The 9,070-nt window shown below is 37.1% G+C and overlaps 1 pseudogene; it reads left to right on the forward strand.

The window, feature by feature from the left end:
• Window positions 1-2,169: 2,169 nt before the first annotated feature.
• Window positions 2,170-4,403, forward strand: LOC125661376 (uncharacterized; annotated as a pseudogene).
• The last annotated feature ends 4,667 nt before the right edge of the window (window positions 4,404-9,070 follow it).

Below are 9,070 nucleotides of genomic sequence, written 5' to 3' on the forward strand. Positions count from 1 at the left end.
ATATTACGGGAAAAAAATCTTCAAAATATTTGACAGAACTGGGGAAAAACATTTGATATATATCCAAGGGTTCGAACTCTCGACATTATAATTGTACTTAAAAAATTTATATAGCGTCCTATCATAAAGATTCTCTAAAGCGCTTTACAAATGTGATGGAAAAGATAATTTAAAATCAATGTGCACAAACTGTACATGTGAATAAAATATTCTAGTGTCATAATTAAAATGCATAGTTATTATTATTGATATATAGCGCCTAATGTAATGATATAATTACCCTAGTAACATAAAACAATTTAAAACAACCCTTAGGAATAATTAAATACATAGAAAGGACATATTAATAACAAACTACAGTTCAAATAGCAACTGAAGTTGTGTTTGGGGGGGGGGGGGGTGAATTTGACTTGACATTGTAATACAGCATTTCCTGTTACCATTACGCATACCTCAGCGCTTATTTTAAGCGGTTAACGTATAAGTTCCAAAATCGAAACTGATGTCCTCATCTTGGAATACACATTTATCATAATCAATCGATGTCTTATCAAAGAATACAAACTGTTGCAAAGTATGATCGGCCATAAACATTATCGGAATGGAGAGAAGAGGGGATCTACTATTTAGTAAGTTTTCCGTAGGGGTAATCTGGCTATGAAAGGTGAGGGGGATCCCATGCCCGTTTTCCGGAATGGGGGGGGGGGGGCTATTATACAGCATACAGCTATATTTTCGGGGGGGGGGGAGATGACAATGGGAAAAGGTTATTAAACAACACCGGATAATTTTTAGTAAAATCGAACAAACAAAACGTTTTCTGTCACTCATTAATTTTTGTATAAATGAAGCTGAAATTACTGACGCCTTGATAATTATAATGAGATCCACCCATCTGTATTTCTCTCTCTGGCTGTGTCGACGCCTGCAGCTTACTACCCTAAGTACGATTGAAATATATAACATGTAAGTAACTATCGAAAAAAAAGTTGGGGGTAAAATACTTTAAATTTTTAAGTTACAAATTATTTTGTGAAGTGTGGATGGCCTGTCTGAAATGGTACGCCTGGGAAGTACACGTAAACCTGGCGTAATTTCATTGATAACCAGGTGGATTCTGACTTGAAACCAAATAAGCAATGCAGGCGTATAACTACGTGGAGATCAGGTGTAAAAAGAGACATAATATGCAAATGCTCCGTCTCTGGTTGGCTATGCGTAAAATATCCTAATGAAATTGTAATCAATTAAAATAGTAGTTAATATAATTGATTAGAAAATATATGATTATATATAATTACACTGCAAGGATTTCCATGGCATGGTATTCATTATAGCTCATGCAAAAGTAACAATATTTTGTCTCTTTCAGTTTGCCGCCGACTTCATTAGGCATGGATTCTACAGGGACGACATCAGGGTAGACGATCGTCAACATCTCCTCTTCGCCACAGACGAACAGCTGGGCACCCTTTCAAAAGTTAAGAGCTGGTTTATCGACGGGACATTCAAGCTGGTTAAGAAGCCTTTTGTCCAGCTCGTATCTATCCATGCCTTCATCCGTGCCGACGACACGATGAAACAGGTCCCACTGGCATTTGCCATGATGTCCGGCAAACGTGCAAATGACTATAAGATGGTATGATATGCAAATCTTATTATAACGTACATTATAACTACAGATGAGGACAATTGTTTTTAAAAATCTATCAATAAAAAAATATATTCTCAATAGAATTGAAACAGTGTTTTGATTTGAAACGACCTACACTTTTTCTCTATTTCTCTTTTAATTCATGATTTTACCTCTAAGGTTTTGCGGACCCTCATCCAGCACCTTTCACAGGAACCTACCGTGCGTTCATTTATGGTAGACTTCGAAGCGGGGATATGGAAAGCTCTGAGGCGTGTTTTCCCCCGACACCTCTATCACAGGATGCGCTTTTCATTGGAGCAAGGCAATGTTCCAGAAAGTGCAGAACTTCGGACTCCCAAGTATGTTAATCCAACAGTCTTCGCAACGGAAATAAATCTAATTGGAAATGAAGTAAAATATTTGAATAACCAATTAAATATATGTAGATTACATTATTATATGATTAATGACTGTTTGATTTCTTACAGATTCCATATCAGGAGTGAGATGACATCAACCAGTTTGTACGCAAGGTGATGGCCCTCCCACTCCTGCCCGCAGAACATATTCAGGCAGCGTTTGACCACCTTGTCCTGTCGACTGTCCAACAACCCCTCCTCTTGGACCTCCTGTGCTATGTGGAGGACACGTGGATGACAAGCACCGTGTGGCCCATCGAGTCCTGGTCCGTATACAAGCCAACTATCCGGACCAACAACGATACAGAGGGGTGACATACTCGGATGAATGTTGACAGGGCACAGGTAGTTGAATTTTTAATATAGTGGGGATAAAACAAAGCTATTTTAAAATAAATTACTGTAAAGAATACTTAATAAAACAAGAGGTACTGTGAGCAATGCTCACTAAGAATACCCCCCGCTTACCCCAATCTCCCAAAGGGTGTTGGTAATAGGTATAAACTACCTCTTTTCTGAGTGTAAAAAACAAATGGCATGACAAACCGAACCATATTGCTACTTCGATGTCCAGTGCGCGTGACCTTTGACCTTTTGACCCCAAAATCGATAGGGAACACCTTCATCCCATGGGTAGTCCATATGTATGATATGGTGACTGTAGGTGGAAAGGATAACGCTTTAGAGCCCAGAAACCATATTGCTACTTCGATGTCCAGTGCGCATGACCTTTGACCTTTTGACCCCAAAATCAATAGGGAACATCTTCATCCCATGAGTAGTCCATATGTATGATATGGTGACAGTAGGTGGAAAGGATAACGCTTTAGAGCCCAGAAACCATATTGCTACTTCGATGTCCAGTGCGCTTGACCTTTGACCTTTTGACCCCAAAATAAATAGGAAACATCTTCATCCCATGGGTAGTCCATATGTATGATATGGTGACGGTAGGTGGAAAGGATAACGCTTTAGAGCCCGGAAACCATATTGCTACTTCGATGTCCAGTGCGCTTGACCTTTGACCTTTTGACCCCAAAATCGATAGGGAACATCTTCATCCCATGGGTAGTTTATATGTATGAATATGGTGACTGTAGGTGGAAAGGATAACGCTTTAGAGCCCGGAAACCATATTGCTACTTCGATGTCCAGTGCGCTTGACCTTTGACCTTTTGACCCCAAAATCGATAGGGAACATCTTCATCCCATGGGTAGTCCATATGTATGATATTGTGACTGTAGGTGGACAGGATAACGCTTTAGAGCCCGGAAACCATATTGCTACTTCGATGTCCAGTGCGTTTGACCTTTGACCCCAAAATCGATAGGGAACATCTTCATCCCATGGGTAGTCCATATGTATGATATGGTGACGGTAGGTGGAAAGGATAACGCTTTAGAGCCCGGAAACCATATTGCTACTTCGATGTCCAGTGCGCTTGACCTTTGACCTTTTGACCCCAAAATCGGTAGGGAACATCTTCATCCCATGGGTAGTCCATATGTATGATATGGTGACGGTAGGTGGAAAGGATAATGCTTTAGAGTCCGGAAACCATTGTGTCTACAGACGGACGGACGGACGGACGGACAACCTGATTCCAGTATACCCCCCCCCCCCCCCCCACAACTTGTTGCGGGGGGTATAAATATAGAATATAGTGCAATGCATCCGGCAAAGGTAGCAAACATGATAATTACTTTCCATTTTATTTTAGGGGCACGTCAACGTCAACTTGTATTTGTTGATAGAACTTATTAGGAAGGAAGCCGACCTGCTCCCTCTCCAGAAAAAGCTCATCAGCGAGGGGGAAACTGTCAAGGTATCAACGGAAGTCCGCCAAGAAGGTAATCTTAATGTGTACGCATATTTCATATATTTCTTTATAAATATACTGAATATTGTTATATTAACGCACAGAGAAAGAAATGAAAACTATTTTGTTAATAGCTACTTACTATTTTAGAGCGAAATTAATATCAGCCTTTTGTCTTGTTTCGCAATCTATTACATATATAAAACATTGTTTGTAAACATTATTATCGAATTATTCACGAATAAATATTGTTTAAACTAAAACTAATTATTATTGGTTTTGTTGTGTTCATTATTGTCATATATTGCTTCAATTTTACAGATTCACGCCAAGATCGCCATAGTATGGGGGAAGTATGAAGAAGGCGGCTTGTCCACGGAACCCCTTCTGAAAAAGCTCGGCCGTGTGTATTCCCCAAGTTAGGACTACTGTTATTACTCTGTAAGCTTAGTTTGTATGTGTATACATTTGTTTTGTTGACTATGTGTAGATCTGTATAGTTTGTCTGACATTTCTGTATTGATGCGTTTCTTTTACATGTATATATTATGTTTATCTGTAGATATTTATTAAATATATCATATTATAATTTTGTGTTATCTGCTTCGTACTAAAGAAATCTAGGAACAAGATCCCCAGTTTCATACTTTTTTAAAATCTAAACATTTCATTCTAAAAAATATCGAAAAGTCTACTTTTTTTCTCCAGGAGAACTCGTACCCACATTTTTATTTGGTAAAATGACAAAGTTTTTGTCCAGGAGAACTCGTACCCATATTTTTATTTGGTAAAATGACAAAGTTTTTCGCCAGGAGAACTCGTACCCACACTTTTAGTTAGTAAAATGACAATTTTTGTCGCCAGGAGAACTCGTATCCAGATACTGATGAGTACGAGTTCTCCAGGAGAACTCGTACCCACACTTTTGTTTGGTAAAATGACAAAGTTTTTGTCCAGGAGAACTCCTACCCACATATAAAATGTAGATGAGTATGAGTTGTCCAAGAGAACTCATACCCGGGTACGACATCTCCAGGAGAACTCGTACCCAAAATTCTGGGTATGAGTTCTCCTGGGTACGAGTTCTCCTGAGGTCTGTGTTTGTACTATACAACGCACTGACGAGGGGTGGAAATACCAATACAGGTGTTTGTGTACAGGATGTCAAGGTGTTTCATGTGGACTCCAGGGTTTCTTTGGCTTCATTATTATCCAAATAAAACGGAGCTTTTCAAAGTAATGACGAGTGGTGGAAATACGTGTCACACGGGTGTTTGGGTATGGGATGTCTAGAATTTGGACGTTTCATGAAAAAGGTGTAAACGTATGTGGGGGCAGGAAGTTTTTTTTTACCATAGTCTGTATACGGTTGTCAAGTTTTCAACTTGCAAACAAAACTGCCCATTTAGCACCGTCCATACAATTTCGAAATTGTTTACTACTGGCATAAATAATGTGATTTCACTTCAAATATAGAAACTACTATTTTGTTGCTTTGATTAAACAAGAGGCCCATGGGCCTAGAATCGCTCTTCTGATACATTGTAGAACAGGCAAAAATTCTCACTAACCAAGATTCATCAATTAACAAAGTTTGATGATGTTAAGTCAAATAGTACTCAAAAATTTAAATGTAACTGTCCAAAGGAAGGTCACGGTGACCTAATTTTGGTCGACACACTGAAGACTCAAGATGCATCAACTGACAAGTCAAATAGTATTCAAATATTGCTGTCAAATTCCAAAAGAAGGCCACAGTGACCTACTTTTTGGTCGACACACTCCAAAGACTCAAGATGCATCAACTGACAAAGTTTGATAATTGAAGTCAAATAGTATCTGAAATATTCAGATATAAACGTCAAATTCCAAAAGTAGGTCACATTGACCTACTTTTTGGTCGACACACTCTGAAGACTCAAGACCCATCAACTGACAAAGTTTGATGATTGTAAGTCAAATAGTATCTAAAATATTCAAATATGGTCGTCAAAATCCAAAAATAGGTCATGGTGACCTACTTTTTAGTCAACACACTCTGAAGACTCAACATGCATCAACTGACAAAGTTTGATAATTGTAAGTCAAATAGTATCTGAAATATTAAAATATAGCCGTCAAATTCCAAAAGTAGGTCACGGTGACCTACTTTTTGGTCAACAAACTATGAAAATTCAAGATGCATTAACTGACAAAGTTTGATGATCCTAGCTTACATAGTGTCCAAAATATGCATCTAATATTGAAAATGTGAATTTGAATGTCTGCAAAATTCAAAAGTAGGTCACTGTGACCTACTTTTTTTATAGATATGTTTCGAGCCCTCTAGATCCATCAATTTACAAGGTTTGATGATTCTAAACCTCTCGGTATCTGAAATAACCTAAAATGTATTCATAAATGATTAGCCATAAAATTCAGAAAGTAGCTCATGGTGGCATGCTTTTCACATGACACAGTTCAAGGTCCCATGATCCATCAACTGACAACTTTTGATGATCATAGGCTCAAAAGTGTCCAAGATATGTATCAAAATCCATTTAATAATTACCTGCGAAATTCAAAAAGTAGGTCACCATGACCTACTTTTGAGACAACATGATATTAGCTCCTAAGATGCATCAACTGACAATGATCCTAGTCCTTATACGAAACAAAATATCAAAGTTTTAAGTGACCTTGAGACCACACCCTTTTCCCCAGGATGATGCCTTGAACATTTTTTTTATCTACAAACTATCCTTATCCTTATGCATAAGCTTGGTGATAATTTGCCCAGTGGTTCTTGAGAAGATTTTTTTTTAGAAACTACTACTTTTGTTTTCATTTTCCTAATTATCTCCCCTTGTTAAAGGGTCACAACCCTAGTTTTAGTACAAATGAAAGCCCTTAGGCCAAGGATACCCTGTGACAAGTTTGACAAAAATTGGCCTTCTTGAGATATAGCCCTTTTCCCAAAAAGTCGACGCACACCGCACGCTAGACATATGGCCATATGATTAGCTCTTTGAGCCTTCGGCTCAGAAGAGCTAAAAATGGAGATATGACCCAGAGATAACAATATAATGTTTTTTCCATATTTTTAATGGGGGAAATACACAGAATCCAATGATATGAGACATAGAGAGATATGTTGTTTTAAATACAGTATACTACTATAAACGCCTCTATACAATGTAGCTCATTGGAACTGTTTCTGGACTCCAGTTAGTAAGTAATGCCAAGAATGATTGTTTTTTGTTTTTTTTAATATTGGTTTGCATTTCCAGTATATATAAAGAACGAAATAGATTTATGCAACACATATTTTCATGCGTTCCTTTTGCATTGTATCAGATGTCGTGTTGGATACCGATTCTGGGGAGAAATCACAGTGCTTGATGTATATATTACATGTATTAGTATAGATATATTCTGATATGTGTAATATTATGTAAAGCATATGTTTCAATTCACTGCTATTGCCTTCTAAGTAAATGTTTAGAATATTTTCTTTGCTTGTAGTATTCTATCATACACATGATAATCACGCTAAAAATTAGTGCTTAACATAAAATAATACCTATTGTTGATATATCATTGAGGACCCTCTTCTTAAATTTTTAGAATTTTTTAAGATAGAAGCCATTTACCACAACTTCCAAGATTGTATTCACTTGGAGTATGAAAATGGTCAATTTTTGTTCGAGTCTATAGCAATCCAATCGAGGTACTAGACATTTAAAACTCAATTGTCTCATGTCGATGATTTTTGCAAAGTTCTTGTCTTGTGCGTTCAATTTCTTTACAAAAGACGCACAATGTCAACTCTGAATGAAATTTACTTCCTTATACATTTTGCATAACAAGCAAGCATTAAACTATATATAATTCACAATCTAGGGGATGGAATGTCATTTATTCCTCTGCACCAATCAGCCTCCTAAATTATCCATCAAATAATGTAGTTATTTTGAATTGAAAATTTTTTTTGTAATGGACACAGTTTGAAAATGTTAACTGATTCTGTTGTTTTCTAATTATACAAAAGGTAAAAGTATTTGATTCAGAATCATACATGTATCTTCTGTGGACAGGCAACTCCAAACCAAATTTTCATGGCCTGAGTGCAACATTGACTTTTCCAAATTGAAACAACTGATCAACATGGGATTTACCATCACAACAAATGCTGAAGATGGTTTACTTGGTGGAGTTCTCCATCCAAACACTCTGTACAAGACGCTCAAGGCCAATGGAATACAAATGAGGACGTATTCCATTATTGACGATGAGGAACTCAGGAGAAAGGTCCAGGAATACAACAGAGAGCATCCAAATGCAGGTATTTAGACTCCTTTGCACAGGGTGTTCTTTTTTAAGCTTATCATTCTTATCAGTTGTGTAACATGTACTTAACTTGATCTAAAGACTAAATGTCTCAAAGTTGACTGTTGTACAGCACTGCAAATTTGTGTCATTTGAACGTCACTAATAAGGACTTGTACAATCAGGACATAGTATAAAATAAAGTATTTTTTATATTCTAAACGATTTCTCATTGTGCATTTCAGGTACAGTGGAGGTTCATGCATACTTGCAGACCAGTGGTATAAAGATTAGAAGAGAAAATTGTAGAGAGATCTTGGCAGAGGTTGATACTGCGGGAACAGCGATGAGATGGGCATGCACGATCCAGAGACGACAATACACTGTGTCAACTGCAAATTCCTTATGGCATCTTGATACTCATCATTCTTTAATCAGGTATACTTTTTTATGACTCTGGGCCAAATTTAGAAAGAACTTATGACTTAAGACTGAGTATAAAATTATTCATAATACTCAAACCTTAGCTTGTTACTTTATCCCAATGTGAATATGAAGAAGTATGTAAAGAAGAATTACAAGCTAGCAAAAATACAACAATTTTGGCCTAAATACCAAGAGACGCCAGTAGAAAGTTGTTAATAACGTTTTTGCTTAATTTAATATATAAATTCAGGGCATTCTTAGTAAAGGAAAGAGTGGTATAGATAGTATAGGCAAATACTGTATGTCGACATACTTTTTATCTCTGTTTCCCATGAGAAATACACAGCTATAAATAATCTTCTAAACCCTTTTTATATTTGTTTCAGATGGGGTATTGTTGTACATGGTGGTATAGATAGCCATTCAAGACTTATTTCATTCCTAAGGGCTGCAACAACTGA

This window comes from Ostrea edulis, chromosome 8 (assembly GCF_947568905.1).
Source record: "Ostrea edulis chromosome 8, xbOstEdul1.1, whole genome shotgun sequence".
NCBI classification, from domain to species: domain Eukaryota; kingdom Metazoa; phylum Mollusca; class Bivalvia; order Ostreida; family Ostreidae; genus Ostrea; species Ostrea edulis.